The following is a 22520-nucleotide window of genomic DNA, read 5'->3' as shown; positions in this document are numbered from 1 at the left end:
GGGGCACAAGGGGGGGTGTGGGGTTGTGGGAGGGGTCACATGGGTGAGAGGTGGGGGGGAAGGGGCAGGCGGGAGGGGTGTGAGGGGTGGGGAGGGGAGTGGGGAGAGGGCGAGTAGGGAGGCGGGAGGTGGCAGGTGGGGGGAGGGGTGGGCGGTGGGGCATGAAGGGCCAGGGAGTGAGGCAGTGGGGTGGAGGGTGTGGGGGTGGGGACGCGTGGAGTGGGGGTGGCGAGTGAAGCGGTGGGGTGGGGTACCGAGTGGAGTGGGTGGACGGTCGGGCTACCAGGGTGGCGTAGGGTGGGGGAACCCATCTTTGCTGGGCCCACCATGCTCACGATGGAAGTATTGGTTAATTTGGCTGAAAAAAAGTATTAATTTAAAAAAACAAAAAAATCTACTTCAGTAAACTAATTTAATATGAAAATTTTCAAGGAAAAAAAATTAACTGACCTTTCAATTGCGAGAATTCTTCTTTGAATATGTTTTTGATAGCAATGTAGCTGCTCCACAAATTCACTCCAAGTCTTTCAACGAACCTCAGAAAACCTTGATGTAATGTGAGTAATAGTGATAATGGAATTTAGTATATAGGTGAAATTACGGAGATGTTTTACCGTATGGTGAATGCGGGATTAATTAGTTTTAAAAAATTTTAACATGTTAATTTTTTTATGGCGATGAAGGAAAATATGATAAAGCGAATATTATGGAATTTTTTATAGTGGGGTGAATGTGGGATTAATTTGTTTCAGAATGTATTATAAAAATTAAAAAAAAAACATTCAATTGTTTAGTAAATATTATATACTTTGACTATTAAAATAATTTAGGTAGAAGTTGTAGTTTACAATTTTAACTTTAATGATTTATTTCATAAAAAAAATATAGTTTACATTTTTCATTAAATTGTAGAGTAAAATAATAAAGAGAAATAAATCTCACAAACTTTTAGGAGGGAAATATTTTCGTGAAACTTTTTGGGGGGGGGGATTTTTGGAGGGAAAATTTCATTCTCTAAGCTATATAATATTTTTAGGAGACTCTCCATTTGTATCATTCAACATCTTCTATTTGAAAGGGATGGATTGTCCTAATAGTGAAGTTCCGATTTATACAGCATCAACATCTTCATCGCATAACAACTCTATTCATATGTATGAATATAGCAGGAATTCTTAAACTATGAATAGAAAGTCAATTCTTCCACTTAGTCCTGATCCTAAGGACTATGAGAGCAGAATTGATGAAAGAGGGGATGGAGAATTTCAAATAAATAAAGAGTCACAAATTCCACTTAGTCCGAATTCAAAGGACTATGAAAGTAGCAGTGATGATGAGCTTAATGAAAAATTTCAAAAGAATGGAGTGTCACGGTGTCCGCTTAGTCCTAATTCTAAGGACTATGAGATCAACAGTGATGAAGAGCATGATGGTGAAGTTCAAAAGAATGGAGTGTCATGGTGTCCACTTAGTCCTAATTCTAAGGACTATGAGAGCAATAGTGTTGAAGAGCATGATGATGAATTTCAAAAGAATGGAGTGTCACGGTGTCCACTTAGTCCTAATTCTAAGGACTATGAGAGCAGCAGTGATGAAGAGCGTGATAATGAATTTCAAAAAAAGGGAGTGTCAAAGTGTCCACTTAGTCCTAATTCTAAGGACTATGAGAGCAGCAGTGATGAAGAGCATGATAACGAATTTCAAAAGAATGGAGTGTCAAAGTGTCCACTTAGTCCTAATTCTAAGGACTATGAGAGCAGCAGTGATGAAGAGCATGATGATGAATTTCAAAAGTATGGAGTGTCACGATGTCCAGTTAGTCCTAATTCTAAGGACTATGAGAGCAACAATGATGAAGAGCGGGATGATGAATTTCAAAAGTATGGAGTGTCACGGTGTCCAGTTAGTCCTAATTCTAAGGACTATGACAGCAACAGTGATGAAGAGCGGGATGATGAATTTCAAAAGAATGGAGTGTCACGGTGTCCACTTAGTCCTAATTCTAAGGACTATGAGAGCAACAGTGATGAAGAGCGTGATGATGAATTTCAAAAGAATGGAGTGTCACAATGTCCTCTTAGTCCTAATTCTAAGGACTATGAGAGCAGCAGTGATGAAGGACAGGATGATGCACTTAGTCCTAATTCTAATGAGTATAAAGGTAGCAGTGATGAAGGACAGGATGATGCACTTAGTCCTAATTCTATGGACTATGAGAGCAGCACTGAAAATGCACATGAGGAAGAATATCCAATAAACATCAAGTCAAATTTTCCATTGAGTCCGAATTCTAATGACTATGACAGTAGCACTGAAGAAGGGGAAGATGAAGAATATCCTCCAAGTGAGTATTTGAAAAGCACCGTTGATCATCGTGTGGATAAAATTCCTCTTAATGATGATGAAAATCCTTATACAAATGGTGATCTAATGATGGAGATGTTGCCAAGAAATATTGTATTGAGGAGTAGGAGCAGACCTTTTTGTATCAATGCAAGATGTTCTGGTTATACAAGGGGTAGAGCAGAATATCTGATGAGAAGAAGTTCTATCAGCGCACTCATTTCAAGTGAATGTTGCCAAAAATATTGCTTGAAACATATGGATTTCAAATTTGCATTAGAGAGCAGGAAGAGATATTTTTCAATGAATAAAAGCATGCAAAATTCATATTTAGTTGGGTGCATGCAATCTACATTGTCAGGTTATGATTATCATATTAGGACTTTATTTATATGTAGAAAATATTTCAAAATGTTTCATTCGATTGGGAATTTTCGTCTCTCGATAATTCAAGAAAATTTGGAAAAGGATCCCAAATTTTATTCTGAAGTATGTCATAAAAGACAGTTTGGGCCATTATCAAATACTGCAATGTCATGGATGAAAGATTTCTTTTCAAAGCATGGAGAGTTTATGCCAAATAGAGAGACAATACATATTCCAAATAATTTTTCAAGACGAGAAATCTACAACTTATACAAAGAATATGCAGAAGGTGCTGAGAAACATTGTCGGTTTATTACATATCAATATTTTGTGAAGGTATGGAAGAAAGAATTCAACAATGTCCGTATTCCTAAGAAGACAAGGATGGGGATTTGCAGTACATGTGCTTCTCTTAAATAAAAAAGGGACAAATGTGAAGGGTTAGAAAGAGGTAAGCATTCATAACTTTAACTTTTAAAATTGTATATTCATCAAGTATGAAAACATATTTCTTAATGGCTTTCTTTTATGTTGTGTAGATTCAATTGTCAAAGAACTTCAGGAGCATCGCGAACAACAAACAAATGAAAGGAAAAAGTTGTACAAGCATCGAAAGAAGTGTTATGATAATCCAAATAAATACATGGGTTTGATAATTGATGGTATGGACCAGAAGAAAACACTTTTACCACATTTTGTTCGCACACCCAAAAAATTACAGGAGGAAAATTTTATTCAGTATCACTTGGTCGGTTGTATGGTCTTCAATTGGAAAATGTTGCCATGGGTGTACTTCACAGCTCCAAATATTCATAATGATGCAAATCTGACCATAACCATAATTCATGATGTGTTTTCTCATTGGTCTGGTAATCTTCCTGATGTTTTGTATCTACAATTGGACGACACTTGCCGTGAAAACAAAAATCAGGTTGTTTTTGGATATCTAAACATGCTTGTTGAATTGAGAATTTTTCAGAAGGTAATGTTGGTTTCCTTCTTGTTGGGCACACTCATGACCATATTGATAAGATGTTCAGTCATTTTTCAGTCACATTGAGGAGGAAGGAAGTTGGGAGCTTGCCATCATTAATTGAATGTATTAAGAAATCATACATGCCAGAGCCTACTTTTGATATGTTGGAAGAAATTGTTGACATGCGAAGGTTTATTATGGGTCATATGGTGAGGGGAAATGCATTGAAAAACTTAATGACATTAGCTTCCAACATCAATTTCGTATCAAAAAAATTGATGGGAAAACACTAATATGGGGCAAGAAGTATTCAACTACTGCAGAATGGGCACCGTCATCAGGTTTGAAATTTTTGAAGTTCATTCCAGATCATCCAATATTTGCATCAAAAATATTGTCATTACAATCAGTTGGTGACGTTCATAATGCACGCAGACAAAATAGAGATATAAATTATTCTGATTGCCTAGAAGAAATTAAAAAATGTATTATATATACATATGAGTACTTTGACATTGCTGATTCAGTTTGGCGGGAGTCATTTTTAAATAATCAAAGTGATATCATTTCAACAACAACAAATAAAGATATACCTTTGAAAAATCCATTTATTTGGCCAGAAAATGTGTCGAATGCACATGAGGAAATAAACATTGTTGAACAGCAACAATCTCAAGGTATTATTAATTCTTCACAGGGAGAGGAAAGAGAGATGTATATTGGTTCCAGAAGATCTCGTGCACAACGTGAAGCCATGGAAGACCTTTACAGGGGTTAAGTATAGGATATTAAGGAGGGTTGCATGATTGTAGTGCTAGCAGATGGAGATTCCAATGGCTATCCATTCTGGGTTGCTAAAGTTATAAGGTCTTTACAGAAAATGAGGATGTTACAAGTGTTGAAGTACATTGGTATGCCACAAATACACACCCATTCAATGTTGTGTATATGCCAGAGATGGTAGTTGACAAAAAAAAATGGCGGAAAGAGAAAAAAAAAGGGTACGAATATAAATTGGCACCACACAGACATATTAAAATTGGAGGATGTTGACATACTTGTTTATGACTTCAATTTAACAAAGAGGGGAACTCTTCGCTTCAAGACGATAGAGATTCTGAAAAGGTTGTTACCAGAAGGAACAATGTTGAGATGGGAGTCTGCTGAAACCAGTGGTAGATCTAGAAGAATTTTGAAACATGAAATGATGGGCATGCATGTGGAATCAGATGGGGCACTAGTTGATGAAAGAGAAGAATATGGAACATCTTGATCAGCATCCAGTCACTCATCTGAAGATGTGAATTCTGATGGTGTGCAAGAAAATATGAGTGATTTTGAATAATTGTTTAAGACAACCTATCTAACTGATGTATGCATCGTATCTTGAAATAAAATTTTTGATTTCCATACGGTGTTAAATGAGAAGTTATGAGTCATTTTTATGTTGTTAGATCATTTTACTAGCATTTTTTTTAAATTTTGAAGATTGACCCTAAAAGAAAATCATCGTTTCAGTATAATCACTTTTTTGTTTTCAAGCTATATTTTGCACACAAATTTCGTTTTCACTGCCATTTTTAAAACATGCTCAAAATTGTCCCTAAAAAAAACATCATTCCAGTATACACACTTTTCGTTTTTAGCACTATTTTTTATTTTTTTTGGCTTTTTTTGGCCAGATTTCCCGTTTTGAGTTTATAATTCCCATTTCAAAGTTTACATTGTTAGTGATTTACTATGTAATTTGCATGGTTAATTATTTCTACCCAAAAAATAAAACTAAGTCCTTTAGATTGAAGCATACAATTAACCATTTCCTTTAAGGTGCGATTCTTCTTTTTAGCTACACCATTTTGTTGTGGAGTATATGAAACAATATGTTGCATTTGAATTCCATGCTCAATGCAAAAGTTGATGAATTTTTTGTTAACATATTATCCGCCATTATTAGATCTTAGCTTAAGAATTTGATGTCCAGATTGTTTCTCAACAAAGACCTTAAAGGCCAAGAACATGTTAAATACTTCACTCTTGAGTTTTAAGAAGTATACCCAAGTGCGTCTGAAGAAATCATCAATGAAAGTTAAGAAATACTTGTAGCGAGAGAATGAAACAACTAGAAGTGGACCACATAAATCACTATGCACAAGTTGTAAAGGGGTTGAGGCGTGCCAAGAGGCTCATTTTTGAAAAATATCCCGATGATTTTTTCTGAGTACACATCCAGAACAAACACCATCTCTGCAAGATACCATAGGAAGACCTGTCACCATATTTTCTTTACATATATTTTCAAGGGAGCAATAGTTTAAGTGACCAAATCGCTCATGCCAAAGTTTGTTCGCTTCATCATTATGAGCAAAAAATACCAAGGGAAGAGTTGATGACCCAAAGTTGTTAAACTTATACAACCTTGTAGAATCATCAACAATGTTAGTAGCTAAAATCTATCTAGGATCTCTTAGGTCCTTAATTACAACATCATGAGGTGAGAATTCAACAATTTTACCTTCACGTGAATGAGTTATTTGATATATAGATAAAAGGTTGTAGAATAAGGTTGGAACACATAATACATCATTAAATTGACCGTTGTCTAGATGAATAGTTCCAGTCCCTACAACACTAAGAGATCTATCTTCACCAACATATATATTTTTGGTGTTACAATCATTTAAAGAATAAAACATGGCCTTGTTTTTGGCCATGTGATAAGAAGCTCCAGAATCAATGAGCCACTCATGAGCATGAGAAGAAGAAGATACATTTAGTGCATAACCAGACCGAGATTCTTGACAACCACATGTAGAAAGTGCAATTCCTGAAGATGAAGTTGAAGTTGAAGAGTGCTCCAAATGGATGTTATGCTTCTTCATTGTTGCTTCCAAGGCTTGCATCTTCTTAAAGCATTTGGATTCTAAGTGGCCATCTCGATTATAAAAATTGAAATGTCTATCAATCTTCTTCCCTTTGTTTTTATTTGCCTTATAATTTTGTTGAATTGATTTTTCATTTTGAGATTGAAATTGCTTAGGGCCCTTATTTGGTTTAGGACCATTCTTTTTAGGATTCTTTGAATTTGGTTGTTGCTGGGTGGCTAAGGATTTCTTAGAAGAGTTTCCAAGATTAAGAAGACCAAGATGTAAGATTTCTTCCTGTTTTCTTATTAAAGAATCATAAAAGGCATAAAAAAAGGGGGACTTGTAGTCTTGTTCTTGAGAAATTAAGGCTTCTTTAGTATAATGGAAGGTGGAAACAACTACAGAGTAGGCTGGTCCCAACTTAGTAAGAATGGAATAGATAAGGCTACCATCTTCTTTCTTAACCTTAACACCTTCCAAGAGAAGTCTAAGGGTCTTGAACTTGGACAAAAAATATTCAATGGAAGAAAAATTATTGGGGTCCAACGTAGGCAACTCATTTTCGAGTTGATGGGCTCTAATTTCATTTTTAATTCCAAAAAATTTAGTGAGTTGTTTCATTTCTTCATTAGGGGTATCAAGTTCTGCAATATGGAATCTAAGGTCTGGAGAAATAGATATCCCTATCAACCCGCATGCTTGATCTTGCATATTTTTCCAATTGGCCCCTTATCTTCATCTTTAGGTTTTGTTTCTTGGCCTAAGGCTATTCTGTAAAGACCTTTACTTGTAAGTAAATCCATAATGTAAGACCACCATTAGAAGTAGTTGGTGTTGTTAAGAATAACTTGGCATGGAATGTCCATTTTAACAGAAACTGAAGCTATAGATGCTGAAACTAAGTGTTCCAATGGAAAGATCTTGAAAAATTAGGCCGATTAAAACAAACGGCTCTAAAAAGAGCTTCCGAATGAAGAAGTTATGGATTTTTTTAAGAAAATTTGTTGAAGATGCTAACGAAGTGCATGAATGTGCGGAAGCGAATGATAATGTTGGATTTTTTTAAAATATCCCCCTTTCCAAACTTAATCTAATTAGCTCACTTAAAAAAAGGATTTTATGTGACCCACTTTTATAAATAAGTGAAAGTCACTTTTACAATGGTACTTTATGAGCTACCCACTAAATTGTAACTTAAATAAAAGATAAAGAGACTTTATAATTATAAGTGACTCAATTTTTATAATAGGTGAGAACACTTTTACATAAAGTAACTTTAAAACATAAGCTACATGTGATTTCTGAAAAAGTAACTCAACAAAAAGAAAGACTTGAACTCAAGATCTTTGTTCTCATAATGTAACTTTGGACTAAGTGAGCTAGTTTTTTTTTTTTTTTCCAAGTCACTGAAGCTTTGGGGTGTGTTCTTACTTGAAAGAGCCATTTTTTCCTACAAAAAAACCAAACCTTGTGGCTTGAAGTTAGCTTTCGCGAGAAACTAAATATTTTCCTCAATGTTTCTGATTTTCCGAGATCACACTAAGGCGTGGTGGAAAAGAGCATACACATGAGAAAAACACTTCCTTTCTGTTTCTGATTTTCCCAGATCGCACAGAGTCGCTAAGCAAAGAGCATACGTAGAAATGCAAGGTACAGATCCGGTAATAAAAAACAAAGAGATAAATAAACCGAATTAAATAGAGAGATAAATAATTAAATTTGCAAATAAATATTGTATACCTCCAGATCTTAACAATGGTGTAGCTAGGGCTACTGGAAACCTTTTCGCGTGAAATGAAAGGGGTTCCTCACTGGAAGAGATGCTCCTAACACAATAGAACAGTCCTCTCGGCCTGAAAGATGTGAGAAACAATAGATATAGGAAATGAAAATTGGATGCAGTTGTACCGGCTTCTGATTTGGATCACCAACGGATGCGGCCCTCAAATAGCTCTAATACCATGTAGGAATTTACAGGGTAAGTTCTTTAGATAGAACACCAAAGGAAACCGCTCATAGACAGATCACAGATCAATACACCAGTATTCTTGATGTGGTTAAAACTCTCAAAGAGGGAAATAGTCCACGACATGAGCCAGTGTGACCACTTCAGGAAATTTGTTAATAAAAGAAAGAAAATTTACATAAGCTTCTCTCATGAACAGTTACCTTAAAAATGACCCTCCATGCTCTTTAAATAGATATCATGAACCAATCGGGTGTCAAGCCACGGATCAAGTTTCGGTAATACCAAGGAGAGAATGAACCATCAAATCACTCCATGTCTAGAACATATTGTGACCGTCGGATTGCAAGTTACAAAAATACATAGTAAAGAAACATAGTTTGCCTAACTCTACACTAGACCAAGTTATAATTAACTATTTCTTATGTGTCGGAATATCCTAACACAACACAGGTACAATGGTTTTGAGGAGAGTAGAGTCAAAGAGACCGTTCAGAGCACACTTGGGGATGCAGTCGATCAAGTGTTTATGAACTTGCCTACCTGCGAAGACATTAATTTTTTCGTAGGCAAGCACATCAAGACATGACAACAGCAGAATCACATCAAGCATCGCCATCAACAATAGATGAAGGCAGCATACTAGATGCAACACACACAAGAGGAAGGTTGTTAACAACACTGAGGCGAAACAAAGTCGCAAGCTCAGGAAGATCCACTTGTGATAAAGGAAATTTTGAAGACTCAAGCTATGAGGTAACGACGTGACATGAAGATCGTGTTGAGACAGAGAACGAAACAGAGAAGGAGTTGCATGTGTTGAAGCAACAACTCAAGGAAGAACATGAGCTGCATAGACGAGATAATGAGTTGCAGTGGGAATAGGTACAACAGGTGCAACATGCACTCACGGATGAAATTGCGCCTGTACAACTTATAGATCCATCCCAGCACCTGGCATGAAGTAGACATGGTGGGCAATGTTATTGATAGCATGCAAGGGAATTCAGCAACATTCATGTCATTGTGCGTATGCATGCGATCTAACCCATTTGGCATGCTCACCGAGGCAAAGACAAGAATCAAGTCTGACTGGAGCTGAACATGCAGTTGACAGTTGATGCGCATGACCACTGGCACACACTAGAAGATCAACATAGACACTATGCATCAATGTGTTTCCGGTTCAGCCGCACCCAAGAAGACCATGCACATGTTAGCAGACGAGTTGGACGGAGGAGCCACACCAATGTATCGGGATGCAATGGAGGCAAGAGTTTGCTTCAACAAGATGTCACCATGGAGTGCATGCACACCATCATGGACGACCAAGCTTGGCATGAGGTCACCACCTTCACCATCACAAGCATGTCAAAGAGTTTGTCTCATCACAACAAATAGAGTGTCAGTGATGTATTGCATGGCTTTCTCAAGTCATTTTGTCTCACATGGGCACTTGTGCATTGTAATGTAACATCTTGTCAAGTGGAAGTTCAAGTGTCGATAGTTGGATGTAAGAGTCATAGAGTAGATGAAGATTCATGAGGGTGGATGAACTATCACAAAGGGGAATGTCAAGGGTCACCCCACCCTTTGCTATAAATAGAACCTCATAAATCATTGTAAATGCTTTTTGTCAGCCAAGCTTCCGATAAGACTATCTTGGAGAGAGCTTGCACAGCATTGAAATGAGCCTTGGCTTCTCCACTGCATAGAGCTAGTATATCTCTTTGGAGGAGCAGGTGCTTGTGGCTGTAACATTCCGCTGTCGAAACTAGTGGTTAGACATGGATGTATTGTATGACTAGAATTTACACTTCTTAGTATAACAGAGCTAACACATTTCATGCATATGTTGTATTGTATTCTATTCTATTTGGTTTACTCTAAATGATATATGTATTTGTTTTCTCACGCATGCATGTATGGACTATTCTGTATAAGTATGTATGAATCTTTCTTAAATGTGTTGTTGGTTTAACCATCACTTTGGATTGCTCGCTAACTTGCTTTCCATTTTGTGATGCATCTTCGCTTGTGTGTTCCCTTCCAAGCCATGTACTATTACAAGTTTCCAAGGGGCGCACTCACCTCACCCTTAGTGTGTTAGAACTTCTCATGCACCTTCCTTGACTTACTACAGCTGTCACACCCTTGCTACCAACAGGGACATCTTACTTTCCTCTGTGTGAAATCACGGTGAATGCATTACTGTACAACCCACTGCTGGGACTCCTACACCAAACGTTCTGAGGTCTAATTGTGACTTCTTATCGGGGAGATCCCCTTACATGTTGGCAGGTCCAGCACCGTCAAAAGAACCAGAGAGCTAATGTCACTAGAGAGAGTACTAACTCCATGTTCCTAGCTTGCCATACCATGCATGAACCTTCTGCTAGTGTGTGGTTGTTAGACAGTGGTTGTAGTAACCACATGACAAGCGACAAGAATTTGGTTGCAAATTTCAATCAATCTATGAAAACAGAGGTAAAGTTGGGGACTTATAAGACTGTGGAAGTAGATGGCAAAGGAGTGGTCAACATTCTGACCAAGTAGGGGGAGTCGAATGACGATCTCAGATGTATATTATGTTCCTAGTCTCAAACATAATTTGTTAAGTGTTGGTCAATTGACACAGAAAGGATACAAAGTTATCTTTCAAGGTCAAGAATTTGTAATATATGACAAGCCCCCAAGAAAGAAGCTTATAGTAAAGGTGCAGATGACCAGGAATAGACTCTTTCCTCTAATTATGAATTACAGTGATCAGGTGAGTTCTTTTACAGTTGCATGTTTTGGTGATTATTAGTTATGGCACTTTCGATTTGGACACTTGCACTTTTTTGGTTTAAGATTGTTGCAGCAAAAACAGATGGTCAAAGGATTACCTCCCATCAAAGAACTTGCTAGTACTTGTGAGTTTTGCATCTTGGGAAAGTAACATCGTGAAATTTTTCCAAAGGGAGTTGCATACAGAGAAAAGCAACCTCTTGAGCTAGTGCATATAAACTTGTGTGGACCTATGGGGACACAGTTGATTGGTGGAAGTTGTTACTTCCTCACTTTCATTGATGAATACAACAGAAAGACTTGGGTTTACTTCTTGAAGCAGAAGTCTGAAATTTTTGCAAAGTTCAAAGAATTCAAAGCCTTAACAGAGAACCAAAGTGATCAACAGATCAAGGTATTGAGGTCAGATCATGGTGGAGAATATGATTCAAAGGCATTCCATGATTACTGCAAAGAACATGGAATCAGAAGACAGTTTACAACCAGGTACACACCACAGTAGAATGGTGTAGAAAAGAGAAAGAACAAGGAAATTATGAACGTGGTAAGAAGGATATTGAAAGGCAAAAACTTGTGTAATGAGTATTGGGCAGAAGAAATTACATGTGCTATTTATGTGATCAACAAATCTCCTACAAAGAGTGTGATGAACAGAGTACCAGAACAAGCATGGTCAGGTATGTCTTACATCATATCTCATTTGAGAGTATTTGGATGTGTATCTTATGCACATATGCCTAAAGAGTGAAGAGGCAAATTGGATGATAAAAGTGAAAAATGCATATTTACTGGTTATAAAAGCTTACAATTGTTGTCATTCCAACCTTCTTCGTTTGAAGAAGCAATCAGAGATGAAAATTGGGTGCAAGCCATGGATGAAGAAATTGAAGCTATTGAAAAGAATGATACATGGGATTTGATTGATTTACCAAAGGATAAAAATCTCATTGGTGTAAAGTGGGTGTACAAGACAACGCTGAATGAGAAAGGTGAAATTGACAGATTCAAAGCTAGACATGTAGCAAAAGGATTCTCACAACAACTAGGAATATACTTTGGAGAAATGTTTTCTCCAGTAGCCAGATTAGATACCGTAAGAGCAGTTCTAGCCACAACAGCTTAGAACAAGTGGAAAGTATATCAAATGGATGTGAAATCAACCTTCTTGAATCGAATTCTAGATGAAGAAATTTATGTGGAACAGCCTCGAGGTTATGAAGTTGAAGGTAACGAAGATAAAATTTACAGGTTGAAGAAATCACTCTATGGACTGAAGCAAGCGCCTAGATCTTGGTATAGTAGAATCGACAGCTACATGATTAAGAATGGATTTTGCAGAAGCAACATTGAACCTACCTTATACACAAAGCTAAATGAGCATGGACAGATTTTGATTGTTTGCTTATATGTTGATGACATGATTTTTATAGGTGATTTTGAGTTAGATAAATTTAAAGTAGCCATGTTGAAAGAATTTCAGATGACAGATCTTGGTCTCATGAAATACTTTCTTGGCATAGAAGTTGAGCAATCTGAAAAATGAATTTTTATTTGTCAAAATAAATATGCGAAAGATTTATTGAAAAGATTCAAGATGGAAAATTGTAAACCTGTCCCTACACCAGTTGCAACAGGTACAAAGTTAAGCAAGGATGATGAAGGACCAGGTGTCAATCCAGCATTATTCAAAAGATTGGTTGGTAGCCTCATGTATCTCACAGCAACAAGACCCGATATCATGCAAGGAGTAAGTTTGATTTCCATATTTATGGACACTCCAAAAGACACACATTGGAGTGCAGGAAAACAAATCCTTGGATACATAGAAAGAACTAGAGATTGTGGCATAATGTATGCAAGCACAAAAAAGAAGGATTTGATTGGATACACAGATAGTGATTTTGTAGGCAGTTTGGATGATAGGAAGGGCACTTTTGGTTTTGTATTCCACCTTGGTTTAGGTGTCATTTCATGGGCATCTAAGAAGCAACCCATTGTGACAGTTTTGTGAGCAGAAGCAGAATATGTAGCAACAACGTCAACAACATGTCAAGCAATGTGGTTAAGAAGAGTATTTGATGGACTCAAGTAGAAACAACAAGGATCAACAACAATATATTGTGACAACACCTCAGCGATTGCACTATCCAAAAATAATGTGTTTCATCAAAAGAGCAAGCATATTGATACTAGATACCACTTTAATAGAGAACTTGTGAGTAATGGAGAAGTTCACTTGAAGCTTAGTAAATCTAGTGATCAATTGGCTAATATACTTACTAAGTCATTAGCACAAGATGTGTTTGAGTTTCATAGAAGAAACTTGGGTGTTGTAAGCCTAGCTGAGACATAGACTATCAGGGATGTTTGAGTTTTCATGAGTCATGTTTTAGTTTAGCGGTCATAATTAAGGGGGAGTGTTAAAATAAGATAATTACTCCTGCCTGAGGAGTTGGCTAAATTTAAAGAGTCATAGCTGAGTGTTGAGGGTTGAGTGTTTGAGTGTTGAGTCAAGTAGAGTTAAGTGACGGACGACTATTAATATGTGGTTACATGTGGTTGCATTTCAAGATATTTTAAGCAAATAGCTAGTTGGAAAAGGATCAATACTCTTTATTGAGTTCATTGTAATCATCATATTTTGTGTGATCAATAAAAAACCGAAGCTCATAAATTTGAGTATGAATTATTTGTTTTCTCTTCTCTTTCTCTCCAACACCAAGTTCCAACTGAACATAGTAAGCGATGGTGTTATTCACCGAGAGTCCATTAGATTTCAAAAGTGCAAAAACTTGTGACACACATTTAGGTGCGATAAGGCACTGTTATTAATACAAACATTTGGCGCTTAGTGGGACTTTTGAGTGTAGAACTTTTCTTAATATATTATAAAATGAAGGGCCTATGACAGCGAATATAACATTTCAAGATATTATTCAAGGATAGTACAAAGAGCTTGTTTAGAAAATCGAAAGAGTAGTTCAAATGGAAATCGCTTCTTGCCCCCGCAAATTATAAGATAGAACCCAGCGTATTTTCTTATATTAGGAGACACTTCAACAGCCATACACTATAAAGTGGCCACACAAATAAGACATACAATACATTTTATATAGTTAGTGACACCTTTTAGACCACACAAATAAGACATCCAGTACTTTTTTATATAGTTAGTGACACCTTTCAGACCACACAAATAAGACACGCAATACATTTATATAGGTAGGGACACTTCCTTTCCTAGACCAGTAACAAAAAGTAAAGCCAGTGGCATCTCCAACTAACCTAATATGGAACTACTCCCTATGATAGAATTTAAAGCATAGCTTACCCGCACACGGTAGGACCATAAGGTGCTTTCACTCTAGATGACGCTTCGATCATCCAAAACCAACGAACAAAGAGCTCAGATTGGGATCTTGACTAGACAGTCACAAACTGCTGCTTTAGTGTCATATCATATTTCCCAGAGGCCCACGGCGTGGACAAAGAAGGCTGAAGCTGCTACAACCATGGCTGCAAAGATGGGAGGAATCAGGAAATCTACGTTTGATCTCCCGACCATATGAGCAGGCAGGCATATGACATCTCCCGGCTTATCCAACGGCAACCTCAAAGAGTTCCCTTGAAGGTCATCGCACGCCAGAGAGAATTCTGTAAACCGTGACAAACGGTAAGTAAATGCCAACTCAAGGCTCACCGACGCAACTGTCACTACTGCTGCCATAAATGCTGTCCAGATAATGGTGTATACGAAAAGTGGCTGAAGAATAAAGCTTTTGCATCGGGCCGCACATGCTTTCAATCCCCTGGAAACCTTCCATAAAACTCCTGAAATGGTTATAGGTAAAGCCATGGCGGATCCTGCTGCTCAGGAAACTTTAATTATCCTCACTAGTATACGAGTCATTAAGCTGAAACCCGCACACCTAATGGAAGGCCCGCTTCATGAGAAAATTAACATCCTGCAAAAACGGTGAATGAAGATTCTTTAAAGCTTCAAAAGACGAAAAATCTCAGGAAATTTAAAATCTGTAAATCAATCTCTGCAACAGAAGAAATGAGAAAATTATCCGGCTTATGTATTTCTTAAATGAATAACCTACTCTTTAAATTTCGAACGGAAGCAATCGTTCTTTCACCTAAAATTTCCTCTGTAAACTTATTATTGTCCTACTTCACAAAATATTAATGGTAAGCATCCTACAATTCTCAATTCCTGCTCTGCTCACGTTCTCAGCATGCCTTCCTTCCAACAGTTTAAGGCCCGATCACCCGGATTGCTACCAAAAAGATGTTCCGACAAATTTTAAAGCGCCTTTTCGTCATTCGACTCCTCCGCCGCTGGTTCCGAATTCTTTGTCAGGATAAATCTAGCAGTGTTACGTCATTGAAAATAAAATAAAATCAAGATTCAACATAAGTTGCCACCAAGAAATCCGCTAAGCGTTTGATTCAAATTTCTACCTAGTGCAAATTCTACAAGACTGGGATTTCATTCGCTCAAGTTTCAATTCCCTAAAACAAACTTCACGTTTCAGCTTGATCTAAGGAGATTTTCAAAAATCGAAGATTCCATTATTCCGATGGCAAATCCGCCGATGAACTGAATTTGAATATGATCTTGCTCGAATTTATGTATATAGTTCTCAACCGGTAGAAGTTTTCTGAAGGAATTTTGAAATTCACGGTTTCTTGCCGCAAAATTCGTTATGAAACTTCAAAGAAACCGAAATTTAAGATCTTTAATACGCCAATACCTTGAAAGTTCTCATTCCCCGCCAGGTAACTCAAATCGAAAGAATTCCAAACATCGTTTGGATGCCAGAAAATAAAGAAAAACGTTTCTCCAGAGCAAACAGGATGCAGAGCTCAAAACCTAACGGATTTTCATTGGCTAGGAAAATAATACAATTGAAGGAAGAAATTTACCGGTGAAATCAATTTAGCAGCACTGTAAATAGGCCATTGAAAGTGGATCGACTACCGAATTGATTCGAACTGGAGACCTCCCCTGTACAGATTCCAATAAAATTCTGCCGCAAGATTCGCTTCCTTAACACACGGCCTTATGTAACCTAGTTTTGAGACGTTTGCAAATCTGGCGATTAGAGGAGTGCAAACGGGCCTCCGTTAGATTTAAAACCTGGTGAATGTAATAAAGTGAACGGCGTTATAACGTTGTAGGCGTCCGGACTCCCCCATTGTGGCAAAGCATTCAAACAAAAGTTGCCGTCGGGATTCCCGAGTTGTGGAGTGGTTATGGTTTCCGTCACCGAGCAAGACTGACAGAAATTGTGTTGTCATATGAAGGGCCGAGTATTTCATTGTATAAGAGGGACGATATCTCTCCGTGGAAGAGGGACCGCCGATGGCTAAAAGCGGACAATGAATTTAGACCTCGCAGAAAATTAAATTTACAATTTACGCGCAAAATATTTCGCTTAATTTTCTTTCCAGGTAAAGAATATTGTGATAGGTTCAACAATCATATATTTGCGGTAGAAAAGAATTTGGAAGTGAAACTTAGAACGTCACACCGGCCCTAATATTTTTAAGGGCGGCTGAATTGGCACAAATCGCTTAAAGAAAAGGCGAGGGCTAGTAAAATTCATGAGGCGACAAGGAAGAAACAATGTCAACGACAAAATGACTAAACATTATATATATATTTAGGAAAATAAAAGAAGATACAAGAAATATGCCTGCTGGATGATGCAAGGAATATAGGAATGATGTAAGAAATAAGTGAATCGAGCAAATTATGAATATCATGCTTTTTGAAATAGTTAATCACTGATAAATCATAGCAAAAAACATAATTGTGATTATGCTATATAAAATCAGTGGAGACTTGTTTTTTTTTAGGTTTATCTAGAGTGACTAGAGTACTATATAATATTTGTCTTATAAATGTAAGGTATTGATAATATAGACCATGCAATAATTGATATATTTGTTAAGACCAAGCATGATTTGATATATTTGTTAATGTTGTATTGGAGTTTTGATTAAAAAAATTGTTCAAGTGATATTGTCATTATCTTCTCTCCATTAAATTGATTTAGGACTCCAATGTAATGTGCCTCTTAAATCACCTCAAGTTCTCTTGAAGCAACACCAAGATTGTCCAAATAACACAAAATTCCATCCTAGAGGTGAAAGTGTGTAATTTGTTAGGATCTCTATTATAATGTTTAGTACACTATGAACTCTCACGTCCACAACTATTAAGAGTGTGGCCAGAGCCAAATTTAGAGACTCGTTGAGGTAGACTACAACTCAAATGGTATTTCCTTTATCACATTTGATGGTAAGGGAAACTATCAAAGCTACATAACTAATTATGATGGTGGTTTTACACTTAATTTGTATCTACATAAACCAACATAGATTCATTTTAAATATGGATCTAACATGTGCACAGAGGGATCACTTACCTTGCATCTACATAAACCACCATAGATCCATCTTAAATATGGATCTAACATGGGCCAAGAGGGGTCACTTTCTTCATGTGCAAACTTCTTTACAATGTAAAATACAATGTTTAATTTTCCATTGTTCAAATTGTATTTTTGAATGCTAGATAAAGTATATAGAGGACCAAATAAATGTTGTAACCATAAAAACGTATTTTTTCATGATATATACATAATTTTTTTTAAATGATATATAATATATACACAATTGACATTAAAATATTTTACATAAAATGTGCATCGAGACATTTTATGACCCAAATTAAAATGGTTTTTTATTATTAACTTAATTTTAATTATATGTCAATATTAATTCACATTAAAATATTTTATCAATAACCAAATTATAAGATTTAAACATCTTACCCACATTTTTTTTACTTCTAATTACTTCACAACATATTCATTTTTTTTATTATAGCTTGCATGATTTTTCTATTTATAACATAATTTTTAACATTTATTTTTATTTTAAAGGGGAACAGATGGACGGACAAACTTACACATCCCCTAACACTAGGTTGTAGAATCACCCTCTCGGCTCAATCACAAAGCCTTACCATTAATATTGATGATTGTTTCTTTTCCCATAATATAGTGTTTCCACTACCAACAGGTCTAGACCATGGAGGAAAGCTATTGTCATATGTGGGGTACCTAAGAAGCATGCCAATGAGTGTCTCTATATGATAGGCCATTGAATGAGTTGAACACCTAATCCTTAGGGATTGTGGTGATTTATAAATATTTTGTAAATATTTAGGAGAAATTTGAAGAGTTAGAATATGAAAAGACATCAAACATTTGAAGATGAAACTAAAGGTCACAAAATCTTGTATATATGAATGATTAAGTTAATGAAAAACAATGAAGTATGAAGCTAATTTCTTTTTCCAACAATGGAATCAGAGCTAGGTTGTAACTCAAAAATTTTCTTCATTCTTTGCTAGTATATCTTTATCATATTTTGCAAGTCTGACCTTGTTAACCTATTTTCTTGTATTACCTTACCTAGGCATGACCCATCATCATTCTTCACTAGTCTTCCAAAACATCCATACTTCTCTTTTCTCCTTTGAACATTCCATACTTAGTCATTTTTTTAAACAATGCGCAGAACTTTTCACCCTAAATAAGAACCCCACACTCCACATTTTTTCTACCCCACACCACCACACATAGCTATACCTACACTACTCTTACTCTTAGTTAATTTCATTTATAAGCTGAAGATGCTCCACCACCTTTTCTCCGCGCAACCATTCCTTCACACACTTAGCTTTATGCACTTCCTATCCCTCCACACTCTTGCTTCTCTGCACATTTGAATGTTTCTTATAAAAAGGATTTCTCCCCTTATAAGCTATACCTAGTGAAATTCATGAAAATACCCATTTTCCTCCTTTCATGGCTAATTCAAAGCTCATTAAAGGAAGCTTGAGCACCAAGGTAAAAGGTGGTCATATGGAATTATGCAAATCAAATCTTCCATATTTTCATAAAGGACATGCCCTTGATTATAAACTCATAATTATGATTCTCCCATGTCCTCATGAAGGTGGTACATGATGAAGGGATGTCTTAATAATGTTATTCATAAACTAAGCTTTTAAACAACCAAGAGCTCTATAAGACAACACTTGACCTATCACGTATATCAAAGTCCCTTGAAGGCATAAAGCAATATGGAAAATAAATTAAAGGACTTATTTGGTGGGGATATAGCTATTTCACTCATTTGAAATGATAAAAACTTCCATTGGTCAATGACGTAGCAATGGTATTTGAATATGACACGTGAGAAAAAGCTCAGAAATCAAATTTGGACCACTAGTCTTGTTAATGCTAGAGAACTCATTTCTTGGTGTTCTCAACCCTTTGATTCTAAGACCAAAATTGTTAGAGTTTATCTTCAAGGAAAGAATCTATTACTATTGAGTCCAAAAGCTTTCAAGAGAATGATGAGGTTATTGGAACCAAAAAGGAAACTTAGGCTTCTTGAAGCATATTCTTTCCAAGACTCTCAGGATGGGGTGTGAATGTTCTCAAAGAATTCATCATGTAATCAGTGCACATGCCAACAAACCTTTCATCCATTGATATGTTGGTGTTAGTAGATCCTTACATATATTTTTCAATGTTTTTCATGTATTTAATGGGAAGAGATTCAACGTTCCATATACATTGTTGGCATTATCGATAATGTGTTGTCCTTGATGGAAACCTACTTGATAGAGATGTCAACATGATGGTTATGCAGATGCTACAGGTGATATGAACAAAATAATATCAGTTTAGAGATATATGGATGGAAAATATAAAGTGTGATAAAGTATACATGAGTCTTGTAAAGCAAGATTGCGCACATACATAGGTATGGTGAAGATAACTCGCGTACAGAATCCACACCATGGTATTATGAATACCATGGGTCTTTACCATGGTATTTACCCATAGTATTTGGAAGTGACAATAGATATTTTATCCCGTCAAAGAATACTTACAACATAACCAAGGTATTTACCTCAGGTGTTGGCTAAGGAAAATATTATATAAAGAGATGGATATCAAGGTGTTGCGTGTGCAAGTTGTGAATTGTTTATGAATGATTTGATCTAAAACAAGTGTGCACCAGGGAATATGGAGATGGATCAGATCTGATAGATATGAAATGAATACATATTGGTTAATCTATTTATGATTTGATAGATCTATGATGATGATGGTATAATGATGTATGACTATAATGGTGTGTATGATGAGATTTGGGTTTGACAAATGTTATGGTTGTAGCGAAGCTATGATTCAGTGATTTCAGATCTGTAAGTTGGTTTGCCTCTGAGAAGTCGTGTGCATATGTGTATCTACTTCTAAGTAGTCATGTATATATTCTTCGAAAGTTGAGAATTTGTACACATGTGTTAAGAATGGTAAGTGTGCACATACGTGGATGTGCTTTGTAAAAGTAATGTATCCAGGTTAGGGTTTTACAAAATGGGTTTTCGATGATATTTGATCAGTTCTGTTATGTTTGTTGGCGTATGTTGATGATGTCTCTCTCATAATAATCTATGTTTGACAATACTTGTAGGGTTGATTTGGTTATGGAATGGAATATTGATTAGTGATGATGCTACTATATGGTGATTTGTATTTGGTTCAATGATCTATGATGGATTCAGTATAAGATTCAGCGATTGATTTAATGTTACAGTGATTCAAATTCAGGTCTTTGTAGTTTGAGATCTGTATGCAGGTCTTCTTCAGGGGAAATGCGTGCATACACGGGTATGATTTAGAACAATAGCATATACATTCTGACATATGTTTGACCAAGGTTTGCACTGACAACATTTGGCTTCTGTGATGAAAAATACATGGTAGGGTATACTTATCAATGGTTGTGCATTGACTTTTATCTAATATGGATTGGTTTGATCTACTTGCATTGGTTGATTAAGCTTTAGTGATTGATTTGATGATTCAATTGGTTCATTCATTGGGTGATTTCATTCAGTGATTGGTTTTAGAATTACTTGGTTTGGGCTTAATGATGAAAGTGGATCCAGTGTGAAATATTAAGAAAAGTGGTCCACCCTTCCGGTAGGAGCCAATAAACAAAGTCAGTGGGTTGAACCTCCCTTCCAGTACGTGTTGGAAAATAAGAGAAAGTTGTAGCCTTCTACAAGTGGTTGCGTGCGTACTGGTTAGAATCTACACTAGTACAAGATTTTAAGAAGTTTTTCTTTTAATAAAAGAAGAAGACAAAGACGACAACAATGATGTTTTTCTCCCACATTGGGTTTCCACCTAAAAATCCTGGTGTTCATGTGTGTTGATATGATTCTTGTGTGTTGATGATATTTCTACTTCTTACTTCTCATGATTACTATTTAATTGATGAATATAGAAGTAATGATGCATTGATTAAAGTTGAAATTAGCTATCTGGATATACGCGCGTTTCCTTAATAACAGTCACGCACATATGCTAGTTTCCTTTATAATAGTAGCGTTCACAAATAAAAATAAGAAATTGGGAATTTGAAGTGAGTAAAATACTGATTCACACCATCCCCCCCAAGTATTTTTCCTAACAAAAGCATCAGAGCAGGTCCTTCAAAAGAAGTTTGATCACTTGAAGGGAGATTCATCAAGATGAGCAATCACGAGGGAGTATCTTCTATTTGGCCACCAGGGCATATATGCAGTCACTTGGAGTTGATGTTTTGGAAATAGTTGAAGGAGGCTATCAATATCCATCCTCCATTCCCACAGATGATGCTCTCTTAGGAAGCTTGGAAAAATCACAATTTGTGAAGGTCATGCAGCTGAATACCGCAAAGGCTATATGGGACAAAGATCATCCAAAGCTATGAAGGTGATGCTAAGGTAAATAACACCAAACTTCAAACATTTAGAATCCAATATGAGACTCTTAGAATGCATAATGATGAAATCATTGCAAGTTTCTTCCTTAGGGTAAATGATATCGTTAACTCAATGAGAAATCTTTGTGATGAATTAAAATATTCAATGCTTGTTGAGAAAATTCTAAGATCTGTAACCCCAAAATTTGATTCAAAAGTCTCTTCCATTGAATAATTGTAGGATTTGAAGAACCTTACTATTGAAAATCTCTGTGGATCTTAACAACTTATGAAATGAGAAAAGTGGGTCCATAAGATATCAAAGAAGCAACATTCAAATCTACTTATAAAGGAAAATAAAAGG

The 22520-nt window shown here is 36.3% G+C and overlaps 1 long non-coding RNA gene across 1 annotated transcript; it reads right to left on the bottom strand.

The window, feature by feature from the left end:
* Positions 1-14296: 14296 nt before the first annotated feature.
* Positions 14297-16540, bottom strand: LOC149141650 (uncharacterized). Its single transcript, XR_016264533.1, has 3 exons — positions 16238-16540; positions 15513-15678; positions 14297-15270 (listed from the first exon to the last, which is right to left on the bottom strand). It is a non-coding gene; the product is annotated as an uncharacterized LOC149141650 (long non-coding RNA).
* Between the last annotated feature and the right edge of the window lie 5980 nt (positions 16541-22520).

This window comes from Pinus tabuliformis, chromosome X, assembly GCF_031772625.1.
Source record: "Pinus tabuliformis cultivar Carrire ecotype Pingquan chromosome X, CPIR1, whole genome shotgun sequence".
Lineage (NCBI taxonomy): Eukaryota > Viridiplantae > Streptophyta > Pinopsida > Pinales > Pinaceae > Pinus > Pinus tabuliformis.
The sequence above is the reverse complement of the archived record's forward strand: the minus strand, read 5'-3'. Positions and strand labels throughout refer to the sequence as shown.